The 13,552-nt window shown below is 37.9% G+C and overlaps 1 pseudogene; it reads right to left on the bottom strand.

Annotated features, from left to right (window-relative positions):
* Positions 1 to 2,113, bottom strand: part of LOC124962863 (la-related protein 1B-like) — a 39,279-nt pseudogene extending 37,166 nt beyond the window's left edge.
* Positions 2,114 to 13,552: the final 11,439 nt, after the last annotated feature.

A 13,552-nucleotide genomic window follows, 5' to 3' on the forward strand; every position in this document is an offset into this window, starting at 1 on the left:
AGGACTTATACTGATATATCAAAAATACATTTTGAAGAATAATGGGAAAATAACCTTGTTTATTTCTTCAATTTCTTACCCCTTAAATGTCCACATTAGTAAATTTTACAGTCCATGTGAAACACCGTTAACATGTGAGTTATGCAATGTTCACCATGGCAAAGGACAGATGAAGATCTGAGAAATGCCACACAGTGCTCTCATTCTCTGCTTTATTGACCTGGACACAAGTACGTATGCCTGGAAACAATAGACAGAACCTACAGTGTATCCACAATGATAGTATTAGCTTCCCCTGCAAATAAATGTAGTCAGGCAGCCTAAGTTCAGTCACACAGAAAGAATTGGGCAGCTCCTTCAAGGCCAGCAGCAGTCCCTGGCTCTGTCACCCATCAAGGTAGAAGTGGTCGTTTCCACTGTCGTCCTGCCCAGGGTTTGGTAGTGGACACTGTCACACAGATGCAGTGTGGTGGCTTCCCTGTCTGCAGCATGGTTTTTTCCAGTGTGCACAGTGCAACTCAGTGAGTCACCTGTTGCACTGCACATTCACATCAGATGACTTCCAGAGATCAGTAGATCATCACCCTGGCTGGAAAGTTTAAGCACATTTTTCACCCCAGAAGAAATGTCTTAAAAATGACTCAGAAAACGTCCTTAACACTGAAGTGGGGTTTGGAAATTCTAAACACCACCAGATTAAAAAGAACCTCAATTCTGCTTTTGAATGTGGGTCACCTGTCTTTGCAAGACAAGGATAAAGCACACGTTTAACAATTAAAGGAAGTCTACCCCCTCCTTATGTATTACACTTAAGACTATCTCAACCCTAAAAGGGAAAACTGGCATGATGTATCCACAGTCACTCAGCAAAAAATGATAAAAATTCCACACATGACAAAGTACACATAAATTAAAAACAAGAACATGACGGAACCTCACCCATAATCTTAGATCCCTATTTAAATAATCTTGTGGGAGACAATGTAAGTAGAATTTGGAGGATTAAAAGTTATGTATTAATTTTCCTACCAAGGCTAAATCAACAAAGAAGAGACAGGTAAAATGGATTAAAGAGCCCCCTCTCATGCAGTTGCTTCTGGAAGACAAACTGTTACCTGTATGTGAGCAAAAGTTTTGGCCTGGAACGAACTCTGGACAATCAATCAGCTGGGAGAAGTCTGTCTGTGGAACACTGCTGAAAGGAGGACCCAGGATTGGTCATTTTTCTGGTTCTATCTTTTTCTTCATTTTGTCATCCAAAACTTCTTTCTGTGTTGTCCTTCAGGGCCTCTAAAATGAGATTAAGGTTTGCAGTGAGAGCCTGAACGTGGTGAAAATCAGCAATCAGGGAAATAGGCAAGAAATTTCACTCACTCATCTTTCTCTGCAGAAAGAAGTCATGTTCCAAGTTTTCTATACTGAAGTAATATTCAATTTGACACTTAATATACTCTTTAAGCAATACTTCTTCCACAGGATACACCTGCGCACTAGTACCACCATCATAGTAAGACATCATACTGGTGTTAATTTCTGTTTGAAATGGTGGACCCATTCTTTCACAATGTTCTTGGTAGTCATACAAATGATCAAAATTCACTTGAGGGTTTCCTTTGCCTCATCCTCTTCCCCAGTCTTGTCTTCTTCCTTGGCCTCTGAAGGACCTCAGATTTTACCCCCCTTACTCCTCACATTGGATACTTCTTCTGATCATCTCTTTTTTCTCTGTCTCACCTTCAACTTCATGTGTCATTTCTCCTGTTATTATGGAATGACTTATTTGCTTCAGGTTGACACCAAGAATTGTTCCAGGATCCAGGTCTCTCCTGATTCTGTGGTTTTACATCACCTAAATGCAGTAGTACTAACTTGTATTTATTAGCTCTCTTTCATTGCTGCTGGACTGGGCCTCATCCTCACATACATTTTCATTAGGACCATCTAAATGTGTGTCCTGGTCTTCTTTGCTCTCACTGTTACACCTCTTTTCAACCTTCTCTTCTTTTTCTTTTCTAATTTGTGGCTTTCATTTCCTTGGCAGATGATACTCTGAGACTGCAAACATTTTTTTTCCAGTGCTCACTAACTCTCCTGTTGTTGGCCAGTTCATCATATCTCTGATATCACTGACCTTATTGGGTTTCCTTTCTTTGAGTTTTCCTGCTTTTATAATTTTGGGGGACCTGAGTTCTCCCTGCAGAATCTGTGTTATTCACGGTAGTGGTCCAGTAGTGGCAGGGGATATATGCTGGGGAGGCTTCTTGGTCCAGGATTTCTCCATGGGCAGTGGCAGCTTCTCCCCCCACAGCTATGGTCAGAGGCTCCCAGGTGTCCTCAGCTGGTGGCTACCCACTGAAGCCGACCACAGGCCTGTGCTCTTTGTGTGCCAGATTCAACACCAATTGCCACATGGGCATAGCAGACTGGGTTTTGCTGTTGCCCAGCACCAACACCAACAGTGGCTCTCCCTGCCCACCCATTCTGGGGGCAGCCCTCCCTGCCTCCTTGCCCTCATACTTCAGCAAGGACTGGTGGTCTACAGCAGCTTCACCAAGGTGGTCAGCAACTCCTGCTCCAATGCTGCCACCACTGTGGGTAGGTCCTCCCAAGTGTGAGTGGTGGACACTGGGGCAAGAGCAGATATCATCCACCATTCTGGTCTCCCCAGCCAGGGGGCACCCAAGGCTGAGGGGTCAACTGCATATCCTTGTCCCAGGGCATCAACTGACTCTTGTCTGGGACCTCACCATTAAGAGCCTGGCCATGGCTGCCATAAGGCCATGCAGTGACAGGTGTGCCAACCTGCCCACATCCAATGCAGAGCCAACCATCTGGCTCTTGGTTCTCCCAAAAATATTTTCTTTTCCCATCTACTAAATCTATATCCATACCTGGAACCTCTATTTTCTTTCCTATCTTTAGACCCCATTTTGGTTCACATTCTGAAACAACTCTTATAAGTTTTCTGAAATTAGTTTAATTACTCAATTTTAATAAGATGAAATACATTATGTTATTTATAGAACTCTAATTGAAGCACAGTTGAAACTTTTGGACCTCTTATATATAGAATCACATCTCTTATTTTTTACCAATTTATGGAAACACAATGTTCAAGTATATCTCCTCAAGGCATTTAAGGAGTTAAGTGTATTTGGTGTTATATTTAACAGTGAGCATTTTAACTTTTTATATTAACAGATGTCTAACACATTTGAGTAATCCCATACATGTCAAATCTACTTGACTTATTTTACTATAAAAACCAAGGTATCAGATAGCATGTTGAAGAGTGTCTTCCATCTCTTTCCTGTTGAAGAAAAGTCCTGGAAAGAATGGATTAGACATTTTACAGACTTTGACATTTTATTAGTTTGATCACCTAGAGAGATTTGTGAGTTAAAAATTTTAAAAAATATTTTACCTTTATTTGTTTACTCAGTTTAAATGAACCTCAAAGTCATGTGAATTAAAGGTATCTGGATTCATATTTTGAATTTTAATTCATGAGTGCTCATTATATATCAATTTTTATATCATGTACATGGTATGTGAACATATGCACATACATAGACAGACAAAAAGATATACACATAACACAAAAGCAACGACCTTGTAGATTTTTAAGTAAATTTCCATTGCAATGTAACAGATGTTCAAACACTCTAGTGGAATAGAATTAGTACTGATCAAAAAAAAATTAATGTTATGAGCTCAAAAATGTAGAATTTAAGGCAAAAACAAGAGTCCTGGTAAAATAACAGAACCCTTAATTATTTTAATAAAACATTATACAATGTATTTTTGGTTTAAATTTGTGGGAGTTCAAGTAAAGACAATTTTTCCCTTTTTTTCTTGGGTTTGATATGGGTCTCCTACTGAGTCTGCAGGCTTCTTTCATTTTTATTTCAATGTAAGCCTTGACTGAGATCTGGAAGGAGCTGAGAGAAGTTACTGGTTCAAGCAGAAATTTGATACCTGGGGTATTTGAAACATTTCTTTTTTAGACGTTAATCAGACAGGTTTGCTTTTGAGAATGAAACTACTGTACTAAGTTCCTTATTGAGATATGCCATTGGCTATTGAGCTGGTTTGTGCATGATCACCCATCCAGGATTTTGGGTGAATATTTTTAGGTTTATTTTTCTTCTCAGTGACAAAAATGTTAAATCTTAAACCATCCTAAAAATTAAACCTACTGATGGTATAATTAAGCTTTCTTCTTTGAGATCTTATAACCCCTGTCAGCTAAGAAGCTTGGGTGCTCTATAATGACCTTTTGACATTCAGCCTGGGTGAAGGCACATAAAAAGATGCCATCTACATATTGTAGAACAATTAAAGATGTTTTATCTATGAATTTTGCTAAGTTCTTAGCTAAGGTTTGCCCAAACAGGTGTGGGCTATTGCTAAATCTTTGAGGCAACACTGTATAAGTTAATTGAGATCCACTATCTGGTCACTTAAAAGTAAACAGAAATTTCAATTAAGAGTCTAGGATATACAGAAAAAGATATTTTTAAAAAATCTAACACAGTAAATCAAGCAGTAACTAGAATCTAAGATAAGTGAGTATGTGGATTAGGACCTACAGGGGGAGGGAAATGACTGCTTCATTAATTATTCTAAGATTTTGGACTAGGTACCATTCCCATTTGGCTTTTGAACTTTTAAACTGGGTGTATTGCATGGGCTGTTGTAGAGCATTAAAAGTTTCTTCAATTTGAGTTATTGAACAATCTTTAATAAGCCCTTTTCTTGTCTTTATGCTCCCTTTCTTTCTTTTCCTCTTGGTTTCTATTATAACATATGGAAGATGCAGCCTGGATGAGATCATTCAAAGATTGTTCATATGTCAATTTTTTAATTTATTTTAAATATTTGGACCCAACTAAATGATAAATTCATTCTTTTTAAGTAAGTGGCCCTCTATGGATTCAGGATCTATGTTGGAGTTTTTTCTTATTTCCTTCCTGAGTCTCTCCATGAAAATAGCAGGACTTTCCTGAAAGTCTTATATAAAAGTTTTCCAGGAATTCTGCTTACCATTTGGATCCCAGTTAGGATAGTTTCTGGGAACTACCTGTGCTCTAGATGGTGAAGTTATAGCACACTTTTTCCAGGTGAATTTAACTACCTGGCATGATTTCTGAAACACTACACTATATTTATTTGAATTCTACAAAAACCTCCCTAAATTTATTTTTATCTGTCTTATGTTGGGGGGTTCCTTCATTTTTTCCTTAGTATGTGATTCCTTAAGACTTTCTACTCTCATGGCAGAAATTATTGGGACCAAGCCTGGTAACATATGAAAGACACTTTTCTTGATCATTTGTAATTTTGCAGTATGCAGGCTTGTGGTGAACCCGGCAATAGTATTGAGAGAGAAGCTCCCATTTGAGTGAGACGTAGTATTAGGAACATCTCCCAAAGTTTGAGCTTTCATGCAGTCCAGAAAATTCCATCTCTCACCACCTAGCTTTGTAAAAGTTATTTCTGGTCTTTGTCAATGTGCTAGGTTCCCAGTTTGTCCTATGCCAGAGACCCTTGGAGGATTCAGATGTAAGGGCGTTACTGCTTTCCTAGTATAAACTCCTAATTATGAAAAAAAAATGACAAAAGTAAAAAGTGTGCACTTTTGCCTATTTTTTGCTCTTTAGACTAAAGGAATATCTGGAGGGTGAGGAGATAGTTATTGGTTTTTAGGTGTATAATGCCCTTTCTTGGAACATCTCCCTGGAGGGGTTTATTTTAAATGCTTCCCTCTTGCAGCTTAAGAGAACACAGTGAACACAATTAAGCACAGGAACAGTAATGGGGAGATTCCAGAGAGACTAGTGAAGGCTAACTATGTGAACAAATGGAACCTGGGGATATTCTTACTAATCAAACCAGGTCTTTTTAGCAGAAGGTTAAGATCAGTATTGAGGGGGCTTTTCATAAGGATTTATATCTGGGTTTTCAGGAGGGTTCTTGTGTCAAGGAGTCTTGGGCTAATAGAACCTGTGCTGGAGAACAAGAGGAGAAGAGGGACAGCTTGGAACAGAGAAAGGAGAAGGCCTGGATATAGGTCTCTCTTTCCATTTCCCAAAGCACTCACAAAAATTGATAATGTCCCTCAAAATATTTGGATCTAGTTTGCCTTAAAGTGGTCATTTGGAGTCATTGCCTAAGGTATAGAGGGGTCAAATTTTGTTGGAAAGAAAAACTAATTTTGTGCTTTCAAATCAGTGGTAAGGGAGAGTGAGTCCAAATTTGCCAAAAGGCAATCTTAAGGGGTGTCTGAGGGAATGGCAGAGGTGGCTACACCATGGCAAAAGAGACGGTTGATAGGCAGCATCAGGATATCCTCTGTGTTCTCTTGTACCAAATAAAAAGGAGCTAACCATTCTGGGAGTTTTAACTACCTCAGGATAGCAGTATGTGGGGCTAAAGCTTAGGATTTTTTGGTGCCTGGCACCAGGGCTTTGAGCCAGAGTAGTTACCGAGACTCACAGAAAAGCATCTTTTACCAGGGTGAGGCCCTCTCGACCCACAGACTCTGTTGACAGTGGGAATCAGCCATGACTGCGGAAGTCATGGTTGTGGATGCCTTCAGCCAAATGAGGAACCTTGGGGGTGCCAGATATTCAACGGTCACTTTCCCAGATCCAAAGGCTGTTTGTGTCGACTGAAGGCAGGAGAACTTACCTGAATCAGCTAATGGTGGATGAGAAATAGAGCGCTTGGTGCAGTCCCCTGTGGGGGTGGACTGAGGATAGAATATAGGATCCCAAAGCAGCTCAGATCCCCAAAGGGAGAGCAAGATTGATGGGAGAGCCTATCCAAATAATGGCATCATAGAAAGTGCATGCATGAAGTCGGAACAGAGTCCAAGCAACACACCACACACAGGAATCTCACACAGAGATTTATTATCAGCAGCACACAGGCCAATGGACAAGATTGTCCCCCCAGACAGAGTAGCAGTGTGTCGGTTCTCACAGAGCAGTTTTATAGTCTGAAATAGGAATTTTTATGCATGCTTGGGGGTTGCATCATGGGCTGTTTGACAGGTTGGCATATTTGACTCCATGGAAATGGTACAGGCCAGGCTATATGGGCAATGACTAAACAGACTCCATTATACCTTGACACTCTATGTTATGCAGGAAATGCTTCTCCCACGGGGGTTTCCCACCTCTGTACCCATCAGCAGTTGCTTTGCATGACATGTTTGGCAATACAAAATGATGAAATGGTAATTCTTGTATATGAAAAATTTTCTTTTTGATTCCTTGTTTCCTAAACAATGTACCATGTTAATGGTGATGTCAACAGTGAGTGTTTAGATGTTAGTAACCATTCTTTAGTTTGTACCTAAGTAAGGTCATTTTGACTCACTTCTCCCTCTGCTAATGATTTCAGATCCCATGATGTTAGTTTGTAATTTTGAATCATAGCATAAAACATTTATGATTGATGTACTGTTTTATGGTATAAAAACTCGTGCAGCTCTATGGTCGGGGATGTTCTCCCAATAGTCATTTCTGGGGTATTGTTTGAGACAGTCAGCCGGCTGGCTTAATAAAAACTCTCAAATTTGGACTTCTCAGTGGTGACTGTTCTGTTCTTAGGCTTCACCCCATTACATTTGGAGCCCCCAGTGATATCCTTGCAGCCCAGTGAATAACCACAGCTCACCACTGACCTGGAAACTGCTAAGGAGGGAAGAGGCTGCACAGTTATTCCTAGAAGAAAGCCTCTGAAGGACGTTCCTCAACCCCAGGCTGTATGATGTGTGGAGCCCTCACACAGAAAAAATCATCTCTAAGAGTCACCTGTTTCTGTGCTCCCAGGGGACCTGTAAGTCTGTCTTTGGCAAATCTGTATCTGGGGACTAAGAGGAAGGCTGGATGCAGCATTACATCCCGAGTCCAGGACTGTGGCAAGATGTTGCCCAGGTATTCAGATCAGGAATCAGGAGTGGCCACTTATCATTGACTTTGACATCTTACCTGTACTGTGTTTGTTCATCTTTTTCTGTTTCACTTTCCCTTAAGTGTGGACAAGTATAAATCTCCCTCATGTTTGTCATGTACTCCCTTCAATTCATATTGACCAATTTCTGGGTATTCCAGAAAAGGGCCACTGTCTACTGGACCTGCTGTGACATCTTTTCTCTCTCTAAATTCTGCAAAAGAGAATAACCAACTTTTGAGGTCAGATGACCTCCTCAGGGGACCACCAAATTGTCTTTGGGAAACCTGAACACCCTTATCAAATGGCATATTCAAATTTAGAAAAACATGGTTAAAAAGGTTTTTGACCATGTCCACTAAAGCTTACATTAAAATGTAAACTACTGCCAACAGGAACTCCCAACTATTAGAGTTGGTCCACCAAAATATCAGGCTAAAATTTTGATGGCTGCTATCCAAGAGACCAGAAAAACTGGTTTACATAAAGACCCCAACTTGAGGGGCGTCTCCCAAGGAGGCCAATGAAAGCACACTCCCTTGTTGTTTCTTCAGAAAACTCCTTCATGGAGGGATAGGGCATAACTCTTTTTCTATGTTCTCTTACCTATTTTCACCTCTGATGAGTGAGAACACATCAGGATGTAGTCTAGTAAGACTTTTAAAGTTTTATTTTGTTGAGTTTATAATTTTGATCAGGTTTGCTTAGGTTAATTTTTGATCAGACCAATTATATACAACTATAAATTTTTCTTAATGATGTGTTCCATTTAGAGGACAATTTGCAAAAGTTATCTCTCAGTATAATGAATTTTAAAATGTAAGCTATAAGACCTTTGTCCATCTGTTTATTTTATGTGTATATACACTGGTTTGTTGTCATTTCTACATGTTGGTACCAAAACTGACATAGGAATTCATAAGTTTCATTTTTAAAATCGGATCCTTAAATTCACATGATTTAAAAAGTTTAAATTGGGTAAACAAATGAAAGTAAAGATGTTTCTAAAAGTAACTAACTCATGATTTTCTTTAGGTGGTCACACAACTGATAAAATATTATTGTCTATAAAATGTCTAATATCCATTGTTTATAAGTGTTTCTTCAAGAGGGAAGAAATGATTGATACTGTCCAATACACTTGTGTGATATCTTGGTTTTTTAAAAAGAAGTAATTTATATTTGAGATTGGTGGAATTGATCATGGATGTGTTTGTTAGAAATATCTGATTAAAGAGTTAAAATGCTAACTGCTAAATATAACATCAAGTACTCTTAACTCCTTAAATTCCATATTGTAACATACCTAAAACATTTATTGGTGTTTTTATAAGTTGGTAAGTAAAAAAGAGGTTTCAAAATTATTCTGTCATCACTAAAAACAAGGTTACTAAAGGTCTCAACAGGTGTAATTCTATATAAAGCATTCAAAAGTTTCAACTACATTTCAAATAGAGTTCTTTAAATAACAAATTACTATATCTTTTTAAAATGGAGTAATTAATCTAAATTCAGAAATTTTCAAGGGTTGTTTCAGAATACAAATTTTAAAAAAGGGAATCACAGATTTAAAAATGAAAGGTTCTAAATAAAAATATATTTAGGAAAAAATGTTTCTAGATAAAAACATCTTTATGTGATAAAATAAAACTGAAATACTTCTAAGTAAACAACAAAAGGGTCTAACTAAGAGATAAAAATGTATAAATTAAGGGTAAATTTTAAAAGGTTTATGTGTATTATAAGTAACACAACAGTTAAAGCTAATCAAGGTTTTTTCCTAAAGTTAAATACTAATGTACTGAAATAAAACAAAGTTCAGTCCATATGGTAAAATGACCAATAATTCTTAAAATATTAATTTACTCTTAACATTGTATCTGTTATGTTTTATTCTCTAGAGCAACTAATCTTAAAAATTGGGGGTTTGTACAACCCTGGTTAAACAGCAATGATATTTTAGAATATTGTACTACATTACAATGTCTAAATTTTCTTTAAATGATAAACTTGGTTAATATAAAAATATCAATGTAATTATGATTCTATTACTCTTCTTTTTTTTTTTTAACAAAAGGAGACCATGCTTTATTTCTATTTTGCAAACAGAAATTGAATTTTTTTGATTCTTTCCATTATGCCTGTTTAAAAAAAAAACACTGAAACACCTCACACATAAACAGTTTTATGAATGATGACTGGAACTGTTACTTAGGTGGTATTGAGAGTGATTTGAACATGAGTCTGATCTCAGGAAACACTAGAAGATAGGCAGGTTTGATATTCTCCATGTTTCAGACAAGGAAGCTGTGGGTTTCAGAAGGCTGATACGGGCTTACACAGGAGGCCAGCAGGTTGGTTAGTTTCCCTGAGTGGCAGGCCTGCCTTCTGCCTTCCTACTGCAGCTCCCCAGTGGACTGAGATGACAGAGAGGTGTGTGAAGCTCCCATGGGGAAGGACCATAAACAATCATAGTGTCATTTCATAGAAATGAAGGGTGATTCATTTGCTAATAGAGGAAGAGGAACCAAAGCCAAGTCATGCTTATCATATGATTTGAGAATGAAATTTTCAAGTTTTACTGGTCAGCTGTGAATGAGGTTTTTGAAGTCTCTTGGGTCTTTAGCAGGAGAATATTGGAAAATAAAAACATAACTCCATTTTATCAGAAGGGAGGAGACTGGCTCTTGAAGAATGTTTTGAGTGTTGTTATAGTTCTTTTCAGAGCATGTTTTCATTTAAAGTAATGGGAAATCTGAAAAAAAAATGTATGGGAAGTGGTATATAATTTTGTTACACCCAAGAATTTATTCTGCAGCAAGTCCCATTTCTCATTCACTGAAGTATACACAATTAGAGGTCTGCTTGCTGTGGAAGTACTTGTATAATTGAGTAAACAGAGATGAAGAATAGAGTAGATGCTAGGCTAACCTTTCTTCAGTTGTATTAAATTGTAGGTTCTCCACATGAGCTGCTTTAAACAGTGGTTTATAGACTTAGTTCTCTAGGAAAGGCAGTTTTCTTCTTTTATGTATAAATTGAAATGTTGGTGTCTGTAATCAGAAATTTTAAAGAAAAAAAAATACCTCACTGTTTTCCTATGAATTCCTGTTTCACCATCTCAAATATGTGTCAACTTGACTCTCTGCTAGGAGATCATGAAAGGAACACTTTTATCTTGTCCTTGTCTACCACATGTGGCAGCATGGTCAAGAAGAGCCTTGTGAGGCTGGTTGTTTAAGGGAAGAGGTTAAGTTCCCATTCTGATTTCTTCTCATTTAAAGTTAATGTTGGTCATAAAGTCACATCTGACTAGAAGCTTCCAAGGAGAGTGACTTGACATTTATTTCATTGTAGAACAGATATAAAATGGCAAAGCTTAGTTTTAATCATTGGGAATTATAAGGCTTGTTTCTAGTACTTTTTTGGACATGGATATATATATATATTTATATATATATATATGTGCTTAGTAAAATGGGAAATCAGATTGTTAGAATGAAACATGTTCCATGTTGTGTTCATTTTTTCCCCCCTCCCTAACCCTCACTCTAACCCTAAAACTAACCCCTCCCACGCCCCATTATGTATCATCATCCACTTATCAGCGAGATCATTCTTCCTTTGGTTTTTTCAGATTGGCTTATCTCACTTAGCATGATATTCTCCAATTTCGTCCATTTGCTTGCAAATGCCATAATTTTATCATTCTTTATGGCTGAGTAATATTCCAATGTATATATATGCCACAGTTTCTTTATCCATTCATCAACTGAAGGGCATCTAGGTTGGTTCCACAATCTGGCTATGGTGAATTGAGCAGCAATGAACATTGATGTGGCTGTATCTCTGTAGTATGCTGATTTTAAGTCCTTTGGGTATAGGCCAAGGAGTGGGATAGCTGGGTCAAATGGTGTTTCCATTCCAAGTTTTTTAAGGAATCTCCATACTGCCTTCCAGAGTGGTTGCACTAATTTGCAACCCCACCAGCAATGTATGAGTGTACCTTTTTCCCCACATCCTCGCCAACACCTGTTGTTGCTTGTGTTCTTGATAATCGCCATTCTAATTGGGGTGAGATGGAATCTTAGGGTGGTTTTAATTTGCATTTCTTTTATTACTAGAGATGTTGAACATTTTTCCATATGTTTGTTGATTGTTTGTAGGTCTTCTTCTGTGAAGTGTCTGTTCATTTCCTTAGACCATTTGTCGATTGGATTATTTGTAGTCTTGGTGTTGAGTTTTTTGAGTTCTTTATAGATTCTGGAGATTAGTGCTCTATCTGAAGTATGATTGGCAAAGATTTTCTCCCACTCTGTAGGCTCTTTCTTCACATTGCTGATAGTTTCCTTTGCTGAGAGAAAGCTTTTTAGTTTGAATCTATCCCAGTTGTTGATTCCTGCTTTTATTTCTTGTGCTATGGGAGTCCTGTTGAGAAAGTCTGGTCCTAAGCCGACATGTTGAAGATCTGGACCTACTTTTTCTTCTATAAGATGCAGGGTCTCTGGTCTGATTCCGAGGTCCTTAATCCATTTTGAGTTTAGTTTTGTGCACGGTGAGAGATATGGGTTTATTTTCATTTTGTTGCATATGGATTTCCAATTTTCCCAGCACCATTTATTGAAGAGGCTATCTTTTCTCCATTGCATATTTTTGGCCCCTTTGTCTAGTATGAGGAAATTATATTTGTTTGGGTTTGTGTCCGTGTCCTCTATTCTGTACCATTGATCTACCTGTCTATTTTGGTACCAATACCATGCCGTTTTTGTTACTATTGCTTTGTAGTACAGTTGAAGTTCAGGTATTGCAATACCCCCTGCTTCATTTTTCCTGCGAAGGATTGCTTTATCAATTCTGGGTTTCTTATTCTTCCAGATGAATTTCATGATTGCTTGTTCTACTTCTGTAAGGTACATCGTTGGGATTTTAATTGGAATTGCATTGAATCTGTATAGCACTTTTGGTAGTATGGCCATTTTGACAATATTAATTCTGCCTATCCAGGAACATGGGAGATCTTTCCATCTTCTGAGGTGTTCCTTAATTTCTTTCTTTAGTGTTCTGTAGTTCTCATTGTAGAGGTCTTTCACCTCTTTTGTGAGATTGATTCCCAAGTATTTTATTTTTTTCGAGGCTATTGTGAATGGAGTAGTTTTCCTAACTTCTCTTTCTGAAGATTCATCACTTATGTATAAAAATGCATTGGATTTATGAGCATTGATCTTGTATCCTGCTACTTTACTGAATTCACTTATGAGTTCTAAGAGTTTTCTGGTGGAATTTCCTGGTTCCTCTAAGTATATAATCATATCATCAGCAAATAGGGATAGTTTGAGTTCTTCTTTTCCAATTCGTATCCCTTTAATTTCTTTGGTCTGTCTAATTGCTCTGGCTAGAGTTTCAAGGACAATGTCGAACAGAAGTGATTAAAGAGGGTGTCCCTGCCTTGTTCCAGATTTTAGGGGGAATGCTTTCAGTTTTTCACCATTAAGAATAATATTAGCCATGGGCTTAGCATAGATGGCCTTTACAATGTTAAGGAATGTTCCCACTATCCCTATTTTTTCTAGTGTTTTGAGCATGAAGGGGT

This window comes from Sciurus carolinensis, chromosome 13, assembly GCF_902686445.1.
Source record: "Sciurus carolinensis chromosome 13, mSciCar1.2, whole genome shotgun sequence".
NCBI classification, from domain to species: Eukaryota; Metazoa; Chordata; class Mammalia; order Rodentia; family Sciuridae; genus Sciurus; species Sciurus carolinensis.